Source organism: Canis lupus, chromosome 7 (assembly GCF_048164855.1).
Source record: "Canis lupus baileyi chromosome 7, mCanLup2.hap1, whole genome shotgun sequence".
Classification (NCBI taxonomy): Eukaryota; Metazoa; Chordata; class Mammalia; order Carnivora; family Canidae; genus Canis; species Canis lupus.
The window spans coordinates 76,001,822-76,021,554 of record NC_132844.1 but is presented as its reverse complement, the minus strand read 5'-3'; positions in this window follow the sequence as shown (position 1 = coordinate 76,021,554).

The window sequence follows — 19,733 nt, the reverse complement described above, 5'->3', positions numbered from 1 at the left end:
AGAGTGTAGCTAGGTTCCAAATCCCATGTACGAGCGGGTAGCAGACATCTGCCTCCCATGCATACACACTTCTGAGAGTTGAGCTTATGGCCTGTACCTCCACAGCCAGCCTGGTGGTACACTTGGCTTCTAAAAGGCCTAGGCTCGCTGTTTGACGGAAGTGCTGGGAGAGGTAATTGGAATCTCCCGGCACACAAGACGAGTGCCTCCAAGCTCAATTCACGATTTCCCAGTAATTCTTGTGGTAGACAACTGCTACATACTAAGTTCCATATGTGAGATGGTAGCTGAACGCCTTGTCCAAAAGCATCTTACTTCTGAGAGTTGAGCCCACCCTCAGTCCCTCACAGTTCCACACTGCCTGCAGAGTGAGTTTCACACGTCTTCACCAGAGACGATTGCCAGAGGCTTCTGAGAACAAGTTAACAATGCAGACCTGGAGGGTATCTCCAGGTGCAGTAGAGTGGTAATCTTGGAACCTCCTGACTCAGAGTACTGCTACCTTCTCCTGCCATAGGAATGCAGCTAGTTGACAGCTAGCTTCAAGACATGCTTCCCTGTGAGAGCTGAGGACAGGGCAGAACCCTCCCGCATCCTGCCTGAATGTAGGAGTAGCTGCTAACATCCTTATGTTAGTGGCTGGGAGAGGTTGCGGGAAATGCATGTTTGAGCACTGGGCCTGAACTCCCGTGTATCTGAGTTGAATACAGCGATTTCCAATGGCCTTCTTCAATCACAGTGTAGCTAGGTTCCAACTCCCATGTCCGAGTGGGTAGCAGACATCTGCCTCCCATGCATACACACTTCTGAGAGTTGAGCTTATGGCCTGTACCTCCACATCCAGCCTGCTGGTACCCTTGGCTTCTAAAAGGGCTAGGCTCGCTGTTTGACGGAAGTGCTGGGAGAGGTAATTGGAATCACCCGGCACACAAGACTAGTGCCTCCAAGCTCAGTTCAGCGATTTCCTAGTAATTCCTGTGGTAGACTTGTGCTACATACTAAGTTCCATACGTGAGAGGGTAGCTGAACGCCTTGTCCAAAACCATCTTACTTCTGAGAGTTGAGCTCACCCTCAGTCCCTCACATTTCCACACTGCCTGCAGAGTGAGTTTCGCAGGTCTTCAGCAGAGACGTTTGCCAGAGGCTTCTGAGACGCAGGTTAACAATGCAGACCTGGAGGGTATCCCCAGGTGCAGTCGACTGGTAATCTTGGAACCTCCTGACTCAGAATACTGCTACCTTCTCACTGCCATAGGAATGCAGCTAGTTGACAGCTAGCTGGATTCAAGACTTGCTTCCCTGAGAGAGCTGAGGACAGGGCAGAACCCTCCCGCATGCTGCCTGACTGTAGGAGTAGCTGCTAACATCCTAATGTTAGTGGCTGGGAGAGGTTGCGGGAAAAGCATGTGTGAGCACTGGGCCTGAACTCCCGTGTATCTGAGTTGAATACAGCGATTTCCAACGGCTTCCCTCAACCAGAGTGTAGCTAGGTTCCAAATCCCATGTACGAGCGGGTAGCAGACATCTGCCTCCCATGCATACACACTTCTGAGAGTTGAGCTTATGGCCTGTACCTCCACAGCCAGCCTGCTGGTACCCTTGGCTTCTAAAAAGCCTAGGCTCGCTGTTTGACGGAAGTGCTGGGAGAGGTAATTGGAATCTCCCGGGACACAAGACGAGTGCCTCCAAGCTCAATTCACGATTTCCCAGTAATTCTTGTGGTAGACAGCTGCTACATACTAAGTTCCATATGTGAGATGGTAGCTGAACGCCTTGTCCAAAAGCATCTTACTTCTGAGAGTTGAGCCCACCCTCAGTCCCTCACAGTTCCACACTGCCTGCAGAGTGAGTTTCACACGTCTTCACCAGAGACGATTGCCAGAGGCTTCTGAGTACAAGTTAACAATGCAGACCTGGAGGGTATCTCCAGGTGCAGTAGAGTGGTAATCTTGGAACCTCCTGACTCAGAGTACTGCTACCTTCTCCTGCCATAGGAATGCAGCTAGTTGACAGCTAGCTTCAAGACATGCTTCCCTGTGAGAGCTGAGGACAGGGCAGAACCCTCCCGCATCCTGCCTGACTGTAGGAGTAGCTGCTAACATCCTTATGTTAGTGGCTGGGAGAGGTTGGGGGAAAAGCATGTGTGAGCACTGGGCCTGAACTCCCGTGTATCTGAGTTGAATACAGCGATTTCCAATGGGCTTCTTCAATCACAGTGTAGCTAGGTTCCAACTCCCATGTCCGAGTGGGTAGCAGACATCTGCCTCCCATGCATACACACTTCTGAGAGTTGAGCTTATGGCCTGTACCTCCACAGCCAGCCTGCTGGTACCCTTGGCTTCTAAAAGGCCTAGGCTCGCTGTTTGACGGAAGTGCTGGGAGAGGTAATTGGAATCTCACGGCACAAAGACGAGTGCCTCCAAGCTCAATTCACGATTTCCCAGTAATTCTTGTGGTAGACAGGTGCTACATACTAAGTTCCATATGTGAGAAGGTAGCTGAACGCCTTGTCCAAAAGCATCTTTCTTCTGAGATTTGAGCACACCCTCAGTCCCTCACACTTCCACACTGCCTGCAGAGTGAGTTTCACACGTCTTCACCAGAGACGATTGCCAGAGGCTTCTGAGTACAAGTTACAATGCAGACCTGGAGGGTATCTCCAGGGGCAGTAGAGTGGTAATCTTGGAACCTCCTGACTCAGAGTACTGCTACCTTCTCACTGCCATAGGAATGCAGCTAGTTGACAGCTGGCTTCAAGACATGCTTCCCTGTGAGAGCTGAGGACAGGGCAGAACCCTCCCGCATCCTGCCTGACTGTAGGAGTAGCTGCTAACATCCTTATGTTAGTGGCTGGGAGAGGTTGCGGGAAAAGCATGTGTGAGCACTGGGCCTGAACTCCCGTGTATCTGAGTTGAATACAGCGATTTCCAATGGCCTTCTTCAATCACAGTGTAGCTAGGTTCCAACTCCCATGTCCGAGTGGGTAGCAGACATCTGCCTCCCATGCATACACACTTCTGAGAGTTGAGCTTATGGCCTGTACCTCCACATCCAGCCTGCTGGTACCCTTGTCTTCTAAAAGGCCAAGGCTCGCTGTTTGACGGAAGTGCTGTGAGAGGTAATTGGAATCACCCGGCACACAAGACTAGTGCCTCCAAGCTCAGTTCAGCGATTTCCTAGTAATTCCTGTGGTAGACTGGTGCTACATACTAAGTTCCATACGTGAGAGGGTAGCTGAACGCCTTGTCCAAAACCATCTTACTTCTGAGAGTTGAGCTCAGCCTCAGTCCCTCACAGTTCCACACTGCCTGCAGAGTGAGTTTCGCCGGTCTTCAGCAGAGACGTTTGCCAGAGGCTTCTGAGACGCAGGGTAACAATGCAGACCTGGAGGGTATCCCCAGGTGCAGTCGACTGGTAATCTTGGAACCTCCTGACTCAGAATACTGCTACCTTCTCACTGCCACAGGAATGCAGCTAGTTGACAGCTAGCTGGCTTCAAGACATGCTTCCCTGAGAGAGCTGAGGACAGGGCAGAACCCTCCCGCATTCTGCCGGACTGTAGGAATAGCTGCTAACATCCTAATGTTAGTGGCTGGGAGAGGTTGCGGGAAAAGCATGTGTGAGCACTGGGCCTGAACTCCCGTGTATCTGAGTTGAATACAGCGATTTCCAACGGCTTTCCTCAACCAGAGTGTAGCTAGGTTCCAAATCCCATGTACGAGCGTGTAGCAGACATCTGCCTCCCATGCATACACACTTCTGAGAGTTGAGCTTATGGCCTGTACCTCCACAGCCAGCCTGCTGGTACCCTTGGCTTCTAAAAGGCCTAGGCTCGCTGTTTGACGGAAGTGCTGGGAGAGGTAATTGGAATCTCCCGGCACACAAGACGAGTGCCTCCAAGCTCAATTCACGATTTCCCAGTAATTCTTGTGGTAGACAACTGCTACATACTAAGTTCCATATGTGAGATGGTAGCTGAACGCCTTGTCCAAAAGCATCTTACTTCTGAGAGTTGAGCCCACCCTCAGTCCCTCACAGTTCCACACTTCCTGCAGAGTGAGTTTCACACGTCTTCACCAGAGATGATTGCCAGAGGCTTCTGAGTACAAGTTAACAATGCAGACCTGGAGGGTATCTCCAGGTGCAGTAGAGTGGTAATCTTGGAACCTCCTGACTCAGAGTACTGCTACCTTCTCCTGCCATAGGAATGCAGCTAGTTGACAGCTAGCTTCAAGACATGCTTCCCTGTGAGAGCTGAGGACAGGGCAGAACCCTCCCGCATCCTGCCTGACTGTAGGAGTAGCTGCTAACATCCTTATGTTAGTGGCTGGGAGAGGTTGCGGGAAATGCATGTTTGAGCACTGGGCCTGAACTCCCGTGTATCTGAGTTGAATACAGCGATTTCCAATGGCCTTCTTCAATCACAGTGTAGCTAGGTTCCAACTCCCATGTCCGAGTGGGTAGCAGACATCTGCCTCCCATGCATACACACTTCTGAGAGTTGAGCTTATGGCCTGTACCTCCACATCCAGCCTGCTGGTACCCTTGGCTTCTAAAAGGGCTAGGCTCGCTGTTTGACGGAAGTGCTGTGAGAGGTAATTGGAATCACCCGGCACACAAGACTAGTGCCTCCAAGCTCAGTTCAGCGATTTCCTAGTAATTCCTGTGGTAGACTGGTGCTACATACTAAGTTCCATACGTGAGAGGGTAGCTGAACGCCTTGTCCAAAACCATCTTACTTCTGAGAGTTGAGCTCACCCTCAGTCCCTCACATTTCCACACTGCCTGCAGAGTGAGTTTCGCAGGTCTTCAGCAGAGACGTTTGCCAGAGGCTTCTGAGACGCAGTGTAACAATGCAGACCTGGAGGGTATCCCCAGGTGCAGTCGACTGGTAATCTTGGAACCTCCTGACTCAGAATACTGCTACCTTCTCACTGCCATAGGAATGCAGCTAGTTGACAGCTAGCTGGCTTCAAGACTTGCTTCCCTGAGAGAGCTGAGGACAGGGCAGAACCCTCCCGCATGCTGCCTGACTGTAGGAGTAGCTGCTAACATCCTAATGTTAGTGGCTGGGAGAGGTTGCGGGAAAAGCATGTGTGAGCACTGGGCCTGAACTCCCGTGTATCTGAGTTGAATACAGCGATTTCCAACGGCTTCCCTCAACCAGAGTGTAGCTAGGTTCCAAATCCCATGTACGAGCGGGTAGCAGACATCTGCCTCCCATGCATACACACTTCTGAGAGTTGAGCTTATGGCCTGTACCTCCACAGCCAGCCTGCTGGTACCCTTGGCTTCTAAAAAGCCTAGGCTCGCTGTTTGACGGAAGTGCTGGGAGAGGTAATTGGAATCTCCCGGCACACAAGACGAGTGCCTCCAAGCTCAATTCACGATTTCCCAGTAATTCTTGTGGTAGACAGCTGCTACATACTAAGTTCCATATGTGAGATGGTAGCTGAACGCCTTGTCCAAAAGCATCTTACTTCTGAGAGTTGAGCCCACCCTCAGTCCCTCACAGTTCCACACTGCCTGCAGAGTGAGTTTCACACGTCTTCACCAGAGACGATTGCCAGAGGCTTCTGAGTACAAGTTAACAATGCAGACCTCGAGGGTATCTCCAGGTGCAGTAGAGTGGTAATCTTGGAACCTCCTGACTCAGAGTACTGCTACCTTCTCCTGCCATAGGAATGCAGCTAGTTGACAGCTAGCTTCAAGACAGGCTTCCCTGTGAGAGCTGAGGACAGGGCAGAACCCTCCCGCATCCTGCCTGACTGTAGGAGTAGCTGCTAACATCCTTATGTTAGTGGCTGGGAGAGGTTGCGGGAAAAGCATGTGTGAGCACTGGGCCTGAACTCCCGTGTATCTGAGTTGAATACAGCGATTTCCAATGGCCTTCTTCAATCACAGTGTAGCTAGGTTCCAACTCCCATGTCCGAGTGGGTAGCAGACATCTGCCTCCCATGCATACACACTTCTGAGAGTTGAGCTTATGGCCTGTACCTCCACATCCAGCCTGCTGGTACCCTTGGCTTCTAAAAGGCCTAGGCTCGCTGTTTGACGGAAGTGCTGGGAGAGGTAATTGGAATCACCCGGCACACAAGACTAGTGCCTCCAAGCTCAGTTCAGCGATTTCCTAGTAATTCCTGTGGTAGACTGGTGCTACATACTAAGTTCCATACGTGAGAGGGTAGCTGAACGCCTTGTCCAAAAGCATCTTACTTCTGAGAGTTGAGCTCACCCTCAGTCCCTCACAGTTCCACATGCCTGCAGAGTGAGTTTCGCAGGTCTTCAGCAGAGACGTTTGCCAGAGGCTTCTGAGACGCAGGGTAACAATGCAGACCTGCAGGGTATCCCCAGGTGCAGTCGACTGGTAATCTTGGAACCTCCTGACTCAGAATACTGCTACCTTCTCACTGCCATAGGAATGCAGCTAGTTGACAGCTAGCTGGCTTCAAGACTTGCTTCCCTGAGAGAGCTGAGGACAGGGCAGAACCCTCCCGCATGCTGCCTGACTGTAGGAGTAGCTGCTAACATCCTAATGTTAGTGGCTGGGAGAGGTTGCGGGAAAAGCATGTGTGAGCACTGGGCCTGAACTCCCGTGTATCTGAGTTGAATACAGCGATTTCCAACGGCATCCCTCAACCAGAGTGTAGCTAGGTTCCAAATCCCATGTACGAGCAGGTAGCAGACATCTGCCTCCCATGCATACACACTTCTGAGAGTTGAGCTTATGGCCTGTACCTCCACAGCCAGCCTGCTGGTACCCTTGGCTTCTAAAAGGCCTAGGCTCGCTGTTTGACGGAAGTGCTGGGAGAGGTAATTGGAATCTCCCGGCACACAAGACGAGTGCCTCCAAGCTCAATTCACGATTTCCCAGTAATTCTTGTGGTAGACAGGTGCTACATACTAAGTTCCATATGTGAGATGGTAGCTGAACGCCTTGTCCAAAAGCATCTTACTTCTGAGAGTTGAGCCCACCCTCAGTCCCTCACAGTTCCACACTGCCTGCAGAGTGAGTTTCACACGTCTTCACCAGAGACGATTGCCAGAGGCTTCTGAGTACAAGTTAACAATGCAGACCTGGAGGGTATATCCAGGTGCAGTAGAGTGGTAATCTTGGAACCTCCTGACTCAGAGTACTGCTACCTTCTCACTGCCTTAGGAATGCAGCTAGTTGACAGCTGGCTTCAAGACATGCTTCCCTGTGAGAGCTGAGGACAGGGCAGAACCCTCCCGCATCCTGCCTGAGTGTAGGAGTAGCTGCTAACATCCTAATGTTAGTGGCTGGGAGAGGTTACGGGAAAAGCATGTGTGAGCACTGGGCCTGAACTCCCGTGTATCTGAGTTGAATACAGCGATTTCCAATGCCTTCTTCAATCACAGTGTAGCTAGGTTCCAACTCCCATGTCCGAGTGGGTAGCAGACATCTGCCTCCCATGCATACACACTTCTAAGAGTTGAGCTTATGGCCTGTACCTCCACATCCAGCCTGCTGGTACCCTTGGCTTCTAAAAGGCCTAGGCTCGCTGTTTGACGGAAGTGCTGGGAGAGGTAATTGGAATCACCCGGCACACAAGACTAGTGCCTCCAAGCTCAGTTCAGCGATTTCCTAGTAATTCCTGTGGTAGACTGGTGCTACATACTAAGTTCCATACGTGAGAGGGTAGCTGAACGCCTTGTCCAAAACCATCTTACTTCTGAGAGTTGAGCTCAGACTCAGTCCCTCACAGTTCCACACTGCCTGCAGAGTGAGTTTCGCAGGTCTTCAGCAGAGACGTTGGCCAGAGGCTTCTGAGACGCAGGGTAACAATGCAGACCTGGAGGGTATCCACAGGTGCAGTCGACTGGTAATCTTGGAACCTCCTGACTCAGAATACTGCTACCTTCTCACTGCCATAGGAATGCAGCTATTTGACAGCTGGCTTCAAGACATGCTTCCCTGTGAGAGCTGAGGACAGGGCAGAACCCTCCCGCATGCTGCCTGACTGTAGGAGTAGCTGCTAACATCCTTATGTTAGTGGCTGGGAGAGGTTGCGGGAAAAGCATGTGTGAGCACTGGGCCTGAACTCCCGTGTATCTGAGTTGAATACAGCGATTTCCAACGGCTTTCCTCAACCAGAGTGTAGTTAGGTTCCAAATCCCATGTACGAGCGGGTAGCAGACATCTGAGTCCCATGCATACACACTTCTGAGAGTTGAGCTTATGGCCTGTACCTCCACATCCAGCCTGCTGGTACCCTTGGCTTCTAAAAGGCCTAGGCTCGCTGTTTGACGGAAGTGCTGGGAGAGGTAATTGGAATCACCCGGCACACAAGACGAGTGCCTCCAAGCTCAATTCACGATTTCCCAGTAATTCTTGTGGTACACAGGTGCTACATACTAAGTTCCATATGTGAGAAGGTAGCTGAACGCCTTGTACAAAAGCATCTTACTTCTGAGAGTTGAGCACACCCTCAGTCCCTCACACTTCCACACTGCCTGCAGAGGGAGTTTCACACGTCTTCACCAGAGACGATTGCCAGAGGCTTCTGAGTACAAGTTAACAATGCAGACCTGGAGGGTATCTCCAGGGGCAGTAGAGTGGTAATCTTGGAACCTCCTGACTCAGAGTACTGCTACCTTCTCACTGCCATAGGAATGCAGCTAGTTGACAGCTGGCTTCAAGACATGCTTCCCTGTGAGAGCTGAGGACAAGGCAGAACCCTCCCGCATCCTGCCTGACTGTAGGAGTAGCTGCTAACATCCTTATGTTAGTGGCTGGGAGAGGTTGCGGGAAAAGCATGTGTGAGCACTGGGCCTGAACTCCCGTGTATCTGAGTTGAATACAGCGATTTCCAATGGCCTTCTTCAATCACAGTGTAGCTAGGTTCCAACTCCCATGTCCGAGTGAGTAGCAGACATCTGCCTCCCATGCATATACACTTCTGAGATTTGAGCTTATGGCCTGTACCTCCACAGCCAGCCTGCTGGTACCGTTGGCTTCTAAAAGGCCTAGGCTCGCTGTTTGACGGAAGTGCTGGGAGAGGTAATTGGAATCTCCCGGCACACAAGACTAGTGCCTCCAAGCTCAGTTCAGCGATTTCCTAGTAATTCCTGTGGTAGACTGGTGCTACATACTAATTTCCATACGTGAGAGGGTAGCTGAACGCCTTGTCCAAAACCATCTTACTTCTGAGAGTTGAGCTCAGCCTCAGTCCCTCACAGTTCCACACTGCCTGCAGAGTGAGTTTCACAGGTCTTCAGCAGAGACGTTTGCCAGAGGCTTCTGAGACACAGGGTAACAATGCAGACCTGGAGGGTATCCCCAGGTGCAGTCGACTGGTAATCTTGGAACCTCCTGACTCAGAATACTGCTACCTTCTCACTGCCATAGGAATGCAGCTAGTTGACAGCTGGCTTCAAGACATGCTTCCCTGTGAGAGCTGAGGACAGGGCAGAACCTACCCGCATGCTGCCTGACTGTAGGAGTAGCTGCTAACATCCTTATGTTAGTGGCTGGGAGAGGTTGCGGGAAAAGCATGTGTGAGCACTGGGCCTGAACTCCCGTGTATCTGAGTTGAATACAGCGATTTCCAACGGCTTTCCTCAACCAGAGTGTAGCTAGGTTCCAAATCCCATGTACGAGCGGGTAGGAGACATCTGCCTCCCATGCATACACACTTCTGAGAGTTGAGCTTATGGCCTGTACCTCCACATCCAGCCTGCTGGTACCCTTGGCTTCTAAAAGGCCTAGGCTCGCTGTTTGACGGAAGTGGTGGGAGAGGTAATTGGAATCTCCCGGCACACAAGACGAGTGCCTCCAAGCTCAATTCACGATTTCCCAGTAATTCTTGTGGTACACAGGTGCTACATACTAAGTTCCATATGTGAGAAGGTAGCTGAACGCCTTGTACAAAAGCATCTTACTTCTGAGAGTTGAGCACACCCTCAGTCCCTCACACTTCCACACTGCCTGCAGAGTGAGTTTCACACGTCTTCACCAGAGACGATTGCCAGAGGCTTCTGAGTACAAGTTAACAATGCAGACCTGGAGGGTATCTCCAGGGGCAGTAGAGTGGTAATCTTGGAACCTCCTGACTCAGAGTACTGCTACCTTCTCACTGCCATAGGAATGCAGCTAGTTGACAGCTGGCTTCAAGACATGCTTCCCTGTGAGAGCTGAGGACAGGGCAGAACCCTCCCGCATCCTGCCTGAGTGTAGGAGTAGCTGCTAACATCCTAATGTTAGTGGCTGGGAGAGGTTACGGGAAAAGCATGTGTGAGCACTGGGCCTGAACTCCCGTGTATCTGAGTTGAATACAGCGATTTCCAATGCCTTCTTCAATCACAGTGTAGCTAGGTTCCAACTCCCATGTCCGAGTGGGTAGCAGACATCTGCCTCCCATGCATACACACTTCTAAGAGTTGAGCTTATGGCCTGTACCTCCACATCCAGCCTGCTGGTACCCTTGGCTTCTAAAAGGCCTAGGCTCGCTGTTTGACGGAAGTGCTGGGAGAGGTAATTGGAATCACCCGGCACACAAGACTAGTGCCTCCAAGCTCAGTTCAGCGATTTCCTAGTAATTCCTGTGGTAGACTGGTGCTACATACTAAGTTCCATACGTGAGAGGGTAGCTGAACGCCTTGTCCAAAACCATCTTACTTCTGAGAGTTGAGCTCAGACTCAGTCCCTCACAGTTCCACACTGCCTGCAGAGTGAGTTTCGCAGGTCTTCAGCAGAGACGTTGGCCAGAGGCTTCTGAGACGCAGGGTAACAATGCAGACCTGGAGGGTATCCACAGGTGCAGTCGACTGGTAATCTTGGAACCTCCTGACTCAGAATACTGCTACCTTCTCACTGCCATAGGAATGCAGCTATTTGACAGCTGGCTTCAAGACATGCTTCCCTGTGAGAGCTGAGGACAGGGCAGAACCCTCCCGCATGCTGCCTGACTGTAGGAGTAGCTGCTAACATCCTTATGTTAGTGGCTGGGAGAGGTTGCGGGAAAAGCATGTGTGAGCACTGGGCCTGAACTCCCGTGTATCTGAGTTGAATACAGCGATTTCCAACGGCTTTCCTCAACCAGAGTGTAGTTAGGTTCCAAATCCCATGTACGAGCGGGTAGCAGACATCTGAGTCCCATGCATACACACTTCTGAGAGTTGAGCTTATGGCCTGTACCTCCACATCCAGCCTGCTGGTACCCTTGGCTTCTAAAAGGCCTAGGCTCGCTGTTTGACGGAAGTGCTGGGAGAGGTAATTGGAATCACCCGGCACACAAGACGAGTGCCTCCAAGCTCAATTCACGATTTCCCAGTAATTCTTGTGGTACACAGGTGCTACATACTAAGTTCCATATGTGAGAAGGTAGCTGAACGCCTTGTACAAAAGCATCTTACTTCTGAGAGTTGAGCACACCCTCAGTCCCTCACACTTCCACACTGCCTGCAGAGGGAGTTTCACACGTCTTCACCAGAGACGATTGCCAGAGGCTTCTGAGTACAAGTTAACAATGCAGACCTGGAGGGTATCTCCAGGGGCAGTAGAGTGGTAATCTTGGAACCTCCTGACTCAGAGTACTGCTACCTTCTCACTGCCATAGGAATGCAGCTAGTTGACAGCTGGCTTCAAGACATGCTTCCCTGTGAGAGCTGAGGACAAGGCAGAACCCTCCCGCATCCTGCCTGACTGTAGGAGTAGCTGCTAACATCCTTATGTTAGTGGCTGGGAGAGGTTGCGGGAAAAGCATGTGTGAGCACTGGGCCTGAACTCCCGTGTATCTGAGTTGAATACAGCGATTTCCAATGGCCTTCTTCAATCACAGTGTAGCTAGGTTCCAACTCCCATGTCCGAGTGAGTAGCAGACATCTGCCTCCCATGCATATACACTTCTGAGATTTGAGCTTATGGCCTGTACCTCCACAGCCAGCCTGCTGGTACCGTTGGCTTCTAAAAGGCCTAGGCTCGCTGTTTGACGGAAGTGCTGGGAGAGGTAATTGGAATCTCCCGGCACACAAGACTAGTGCCTCCAAGCTCAGTTCAGCGATTTCCTAGTAATTCCTGTGGTAGACTGGTGCTACATACTAATTTCCATACGTGAGAGGGTAGCTGAACGCCTTGTCCAAAACCATCTTACTTCTGAGAGTTGAGCTCAGCCTCAGTCCCTCACAGTTCCACACTGCCTGCAGAGTGAGTTTCACAGGTCTTCAGCAGAGACGTTTGCCAGAGGCTTCTGAGACACAGGGTAACAATGCAGACCTGGAGGGTATCCCCAGGTGCAGTCGACTGGTAATCTTGGAACCTCCTGACTCAGAATACTGCTACCTTCTCACTGCCATAGGAATGCAGCTAGTTGACAGCTGGCTTCAAGACATGCTTCCCTGTGAGAGCTGAGGACAGGGCAGAACCTACCCGCATGCTGCCTGACTGTAGGAGTAGCTGCTAACATCCTTATGTTAGTGGCTGGGAGAGGTTGCGGGAAAAGCATGTGTGAGCACTGGGCCTGAACTCCCGTGTATCTGAGTTGAATACAGCGATTTCCAACGGCTTTCCTCAACCAGAGTGTAGCTAGGTTCCAAATCCCATGTACGAGCGGGTAGGAGACATCTGCCTCCCATGCATACACACTTCTGAGAGTTGAGCTTATGGCCTGTACCTCCACATCCAGCCTGCTGGTACCCTTGGCTTCTAAAAGGCCTAGGCTCGCTGTTTGACGGAAGTGGTGGGAGAGGTAATTGGAATCTCCCGGCACACAAGACGAGTGCCTCCAAGCTCAATTCACGATTTCCCAGTAATTCTTGTGGTACACAGGTGCTACATACTAAGTTCCATATGTGAGAAGGTAGCTGAACGCCTTGTACAAAAGCATCTTACTTCTGAGAGTTGAGCACACCCTCAGTCCCTCACACTTCCACACTGCCTGCAGAGTGAGTTTCACACGTCTTCACCAGAGACGATTGCCAGAGGCTTCTGAGTACAAGTTAACAATGCAGACCTGGAGGGTATCTCCAGGGGCAGTAGAGTGGTAATCTTGGAACCTCCTGACTCAGAGTACTGCTACCTTCTCACTGCCATAGGAATGCAGCTAGTTGACAGCTGGCTTCAAGACATGCTTCCCTGTGAGAGCTGAGGACAAGGCAGAACCCTCCCGCATCCTGCCTGACTGTAGGAGTAGCTGCTAACATCCTTATGTTAGTGGCTGGGAGAGGTTGCGGGAAAAGCATGTGTGAGCACTGGGCCTGAACTCCCGTGTATCTGAGTTGAATACAGCGATTTCCAATGGCCTTCTTCAATCACAGTGTAGCTAGGTTCCAACTCCCATGTCCGAGTGAGTAGCAGACATCTGCCTCCCATGCATATACACTTCTGAGATTTGAGCTTATGGCCTGTACCTCCACAGCCAGCCTGCTGGTACCGTTGGCTTCTAAAAGGCCTAGGCTCGCTGTTTGACGGAAGTGCTGGGAGAGGTAATTGGAATCTCCCGGCACACAAGACTAGTGCCTCCAAGCTCAGTTCAGCGATTTCCTAGTAATTCCTGTGGTAGACTGGTGCTACATACTAATTTCCATACGTGAGAGGGTAGCTGAACGCCTTGTCCAAAACCATCTTACTTCTGAGAGTTGAGCTCAGCCTCAGTCCCTCACAGTTCCACACTGCCTGCAGAGTGAGTTTCACAGGTCTTCAGCAGAGACGTTTGCCAGAGGCTTCTGAGACACAGGGTAACAATGCAGACCTGGAGGGTATCCCCAGGTGCAGTCGACTGGTAATCTTGGAACCTCCTGACTCAGAATACTGCTACCTTCTCACTGCCATAGGAATGCAGCTAGTTGACAGCTGGCTTCAAGACATGCTTCCCTGTGAGAGCTGAGGACAGGGCAGAACCTACCCGCATGCTGCCTGACTGTAGGAGTAGCTGCTAACATCCTTATGTTAGTGGCTGGGAGAGGTTGCGGGAAAAGCATGTGTGAGCACTGGGCCTGAACTCCCGTGTATCTGAGTTGAATACAGCGATTTCCAACGGCTTTCCTCAACCAGAGTGTAGCTAGGTTCCAAATCCCATGTACGAGCGGGTAGCAGACATCTGCCTCCCATGCATACACACTTCTGAGAGTTGAGCTTATGGCCTGTACCTCCACATCCAGCCTGCTGGTACCCTTGGCTTCTAAAAGGCCTAGGCTCGCTGTTTGACGGAAGTGGTGGGAGAGGTAATTGGAATCTCCCGGCACACAAGACGAGTGCCTCCAAGCTCAATTCACGATTTCCCAGTAATTCTTGTGGTAGACAGGTGCTACATACTAAGTTCCATATGTGAGATGGTAGCTGAACGCCTTGTCCAAAAGCATCTTACTTCTGAGAGTTGAGCCCACCCTCAGTCCCTCACAGTTCCACACTGCCTGCAGAGTGAGTTTCACACGTCTTCACCAGAGACGATTGCCAGAGGCTTCTGAGTACAAGTTAACAATGCAGACCTGGAGGGTATCTCCAGGTGCAGTAGAGTGGTAATCTTGGAACCTCCTGACTCAGAGTACTGCTACCTTCTCCTGCCATAGGAATGCAGCTAGTTGACAGCTAGCTTCAAGACATGCTTCCCTGTGAGAGCTGAGGACAGGGCAGAACCCTCCCGCATCCTGCCTGACTGTAGGAGTAGCTGCTAACATCCTTATGTTAGTGGCTGGGAGAGGTTGCGGGAAAAGCATGTGTGAGCACTGGGCCTGAACTCCCGTGTATCTGAGTTGAATACAGCGATTTCCAATGGCCTTCTTCAATCACAGTGTAGCTAGGTTCCAACTCCCATGTCCGAGTGGGTAGCAGACATCTGCCTCCCATGCATACACACTTCTGAGAGTTGAGCTTATGGCCTGTACCTCCACATCCAGCCTGCTGGTACCCTTGGCTTCTAAAAGGCCTAGGCTCGCTGTTTGACGGAAGTGGTGGGAGAGGTAATTGGAATCTCCCGGCACACAAGACGAGTGCCTCCAAGCTCAATTCACGATTTCCCAGTAATTCTTGTGGTAGACAGGTGCTACATACTAAGTTCCATATGTGAGAAGGTAGCTGAACGCCTTGTCCAAAGGCATCTTACTTCTGAGAGTTGAGGACACCGTCAGTCCCTCACACTTCCACACTGCCTGCAGAGTGAGTTTCACACATCTTCACCAGAGACGATTGCCAGAGGCTTCTGAGTACAAGTTAACAATGCAGACCTGGAGGGTATCTCCAGGTGCAGTAGAGTGGTAATCTTGGAACCTCCTGACTCAGAGTACTGCTACCTTCTCACTGCCATAGGAATGCAGCTAGTTGACAGCTGGCTTCAAGACATGCTTCCCTGTGAGAGCTGAGGACAGGGCAGAACCCTCCCGCATCCTGCCTGACTGTAGGAGTAGCTGCTAACATCCTAATGTTAGTGGCTGGGAGAGGTTGCGGGAAAAGCATGTGTGAGCACTGGGCCTGAACTCCCGTGTATCTGAGTTGAATACAGCGATTTCCAATGGCCTTCTTCAATCACAGTGTAGCTAGGTTCCAACTCCCATGTCCGAGTGGGTAGCAGACATCTGCCTCCCATGCATACACACTTCTGAGAGTTGAGCTTATGGCCTGTACCTCCACATCCAGCCTGCTTGTACCCTTGGCTTCTAAAAGGCCTAGGCTCGCTGTTTGACGGAAGTGCTGGGAGAGGTAATTGGAATCACCCGGCACACAAGACTAGTGCCTCCAAGCTCAGTTCAGCGATTTCCTAGTAATTCCTGTGGTAGACTGGTGCTACATACTAAGTTCCATACGTGAGAGGGTAGCTGAACGCCTTGTCCAAAACCATCTTACTTCTGAGAGTTGAGCTCAGCCTCAGTCCCTCACATTTCCACACTGCCTGCAGAGTGAGTTTCGCCGGTCTTCAGCAGAGACGTTTGCCAGAGGCTTCTGAGACGCAGGGTAACAATGCAGACCTGGAGGGTATCCCCAGGTGCAGTCGACTGGTAATCTTGGAACCTCCTGACTCAGAATACTGCTACCTTCTCACTGCCACAGGAATGCAGCTAGTTGACAGCTAGCTGGCTTCAAGACATGCTTCCCTGAGAGAGCTGAGGACAGGGCAGAACCCTCCCGCATTCTGCGGACTGTAGGAATAGCTGCTAACATCCTAATGTTAGTGGCTGGGAGAGGTTGCGGGAAAAGCATGTGTGAGCACTGGGCCTGAACTCCCGTGTATCTGAGTTGAATACAGCGATTTCCAACGGCTTTCCTCAACCAGAGTGTAGCTAGGTTCCAAATCCCATGTACGAGCGGGTAGCAGACATCTGCCTCCCATGCATACACACTTCTGAGAGTTGAGCTTATGGCCTGTACCTCCACAGCCAGCCTGCTGGTACCCTTGGCTTCTAAAAGGCCTAGGCTCGCTGTTTGACGGAAGTGGTGGGAGAGGTAATTGGAATCTCCCGGCACACAAGACGAGTGCCTCCAAGCTCAATTCACGATTTCCCAGTAATTCTTGTGGTAGACAACTGCTACATACTAAGTTCCATATGTGAGATGGTAGCTGAACGCCTTGTCCAAAAGCATCTTACTTCTGAGAGTTGAGCCCACCCTCAGTCCCTCACAATTCCACACTGCCTGCAGAGTGAGTTTCACACGTCTTCACCAGAGACGATTGCCAGAGGCTTCTGAGTACAAGTTAACAATGCAGACCTGGAGGGTATCTCCAGGTGCAGTAGAGTGGTAATCTTGGAACCTCCTGACTCAGAGTACTGCTACCTTCTCCTGCCATAGGAATGCAGCTAGTTGACAGCTAGCTTCAAGACATGCTTCCCTGTGAGAGCTGAGGACAGGGCAGAACCCTCCCGCATCCTGCCTGACTGTAGGAGTAGCTGCTAACATCCTTATGTTAGTGGCTGGGAGAGGTTGCGGGAAAAGCATGTTTGAGCACTGGGCCTGAACTCCCGTGTATCTGAGTTGAATACAGCGATTTCCAATGGCCTTCTTCAATCACAGTGTAGCTAGGTTCCAACTCCCATGTCCGAGTGGGTAGCAGACATCTGCCTCCCATGCATACACACTTCTGAGAGTTGAGCTTATGGCCTGTACCTTCACATCCAGCCTGCTGGTACCCTTGGCTTCTAAAAGGGCTAGGCTCGCTGTTTGACGGAAGTGCTGGGAGAGGTAATTGGAATCACCCGGCACACAAGACTAGTGCCTCCAAGCTCAGTTCAGCGATTTCCTAGTAATTCCTGTGGTAGACTGGTGCTACATACTAAGTTCCATACGTGAGAGGGTAGCTGAACGCCTTGTCCAAAACCATCTTACTTCTGAGAGTTGAGCTCACCCTCAGTCCCTCACATTTCCACACTGCCTGCAGAGTGAGTTTCGCAGGTCTTCAGCAGAGACGTTTGCCAGAGGCTTCTGAGACGCAGGGTAACAATGCAGACCTGGAGGGTATCCCCAGGTGCAGTCGACTGGTAATCTTGGAACCTCCTGACTCAGAATACTGCTACCTTCTCACTGCCATAGGAATGCAGCTAGTTGACAGCTAGCTGGCTTCAAGACTTGCTTCCCTGAGAGAGCTGAGGACAGGGCAGAACCCTCCCGCATGCTGCCTGACTGTAGGAGTAGCTGCTAACATCCTAATGTTAGTGGCTGGTAGAGGTTGCGGGAAAAGCATGTGTGAGCACTGGGCCTGAACTCCCGTGTATCTGAGTTGAATACAGCGATTTCCAACGGCTTCCCTCAACCAGAGTGTAGCTAGGTTCCAAATCCCATGTACGAGCGGGTAGCAGACATCTGCCTCCCATGCATACACACTTCTGAGAGTTGAGCTTATGGCCTGTACCTCCACAGCCAGCCTGCTGGTACCCTTGGCTTCTAAAAAGCCTAGGCTCGCTGTTTGACGGAAGTGCTGGGAGAGGTAATTGGAATCTCCCGGCACACAAGACGAGTGCCTCCAAGCTCAATTCACGATTTCCCAGTAATTCTTGTGGTAGACAGCTGCTACATACTAAGTTCCATATGTGAGATGGTAGCTGAACGCCTTGTCCAAAAGCATCTTACTTCTGAGAGTTGAGCCCACCCTCAGTCCCTCACAGTTCCACACTGCCTGCAGAGTGAGTTTCACACGTCTTCACCAGAGACGATTGCCAGAGGCTTCTGAGTACAAGTTAACAATGCAGACCTGGAGGGTATCTCCAGGTGCAGTAGAGTGGTAATCTTGGAACCTCCTGACTCAGAGTACTGCTACCTTCTCCTGCCATAGGAATGCAGCTAGTTGACAGCTAGCTTCAAGACATGCTTCCCTGTGAGAGCTGAGGACAGGGCAGAACCCTCCCGCATCCTGCCTGACTGTAGGAGTAGCTGCTAACATCCTTATGTTAGTGGCTGGGAGAGGTTGCGGGAAAAGCATGTGTGAGCACTGGGCCTGAACTCCCGTGTATCTGAGTTGAATACAGCGATTTCCAATGGCCTTCTTCAATCACAGTGTAGCTATGTTCCAACTCCCATGTCCGAGTGGGTAGCAGACATCTGCCTCCCATGCATACACACTTCTGAGAGTTGAGCTTATGGCCTGTACCTCCACATCCAGCCTGCTGGTACCCTTGGCTTCTAAAAGGCCTAGGCTCGCTGTTTGACGGAAGTGCTGGGAGAGGTAATTGGAATCACCCGGCACACAAGACTAGTGCCTCCAAGCTCAGTTCAGCGATTTCCTAGTAATTCCTGTGGTAGACTGGTGCTACATACTAAGTTCCATACGTGAGAGGGTAGCTGAACGCCTTGTCCAAAAGCATCTTACTTCTGAGAGTTGAGCTCACCCTCAGTCCCTCACAGTTCCACATGCCTGCAGAGTGAGTTTCGCAGGTCTTCAGCAGAGACGTTTGCCAGAGGCTTCTGAGACGCAGGGTAACAATGCAGACCTGCAGGGTATCCCCAGGTGCAGTCGACTGGTAATCTTGGAACCTCCTGACTCAGAATACTGCTACCTTCTCACTGCCATAGGAATGCAGCTAGTTGACAGCTAGCTGGCTTCAAGACTTGCTTCCCTGAGAGAGCTGAGGACAGGGCAGAACCCTCCCGCATGCTGCCTGACTGTAGGAGTAGCTGCTAACATCCTAATGTTAGTGGCTGGGAGAGGGTGCGGGAAAAGCATGTGTGAGCACTGGGCCTGAACTCCCGTGTATCTGAGTTGAATACAGCGATTTCCAACGGCATCCCTCAACCAGAGTGTAGCTAGGTTCCAAATCCCATGTACGAGCAGGTAGCAGACATCTGCCTCCCATGCATACACACTTCTGAGAGTTGAGCTTATGGCCTGTACCTCCACAGCCAGCCTGCTGGTACCCTTGGCTTCTAAAAGGCCTAGGCTCGCTGTTTGACGGAAGTGCTGGGAGAGGTAATTGGAATCTCCCGGCACACAAGACGAGTGCCTCCAAGCTCAATTCACGATTTCCCAGTAATTCTTGTTGTAGACAGGTACTACATACTAAGTTCCATACGTGAGAGGGTAGCTGAACGCCTTGTCCAAAACCATCTTACTTCTGAGAGTTGAGCTCAGCCTCAGTCCCTCACAGTTTCACACTTCCTGCAGAGTGAGTTTCGCAGGTCTTCAGCAGAGACGTTTGCCAGAGGCTTCTGAGAGGCAGGGTAACAATGCAGACCTGGAGGGTATCCCCAGGTGCAGTCGACTGGTAATCTTGGAACCTCCTGACTCAGAATACTGCTACCTTCTCACTGCCATAGGAATGCAGCTAGTTGACAGCTGGCTTCAAGACATGCTTTC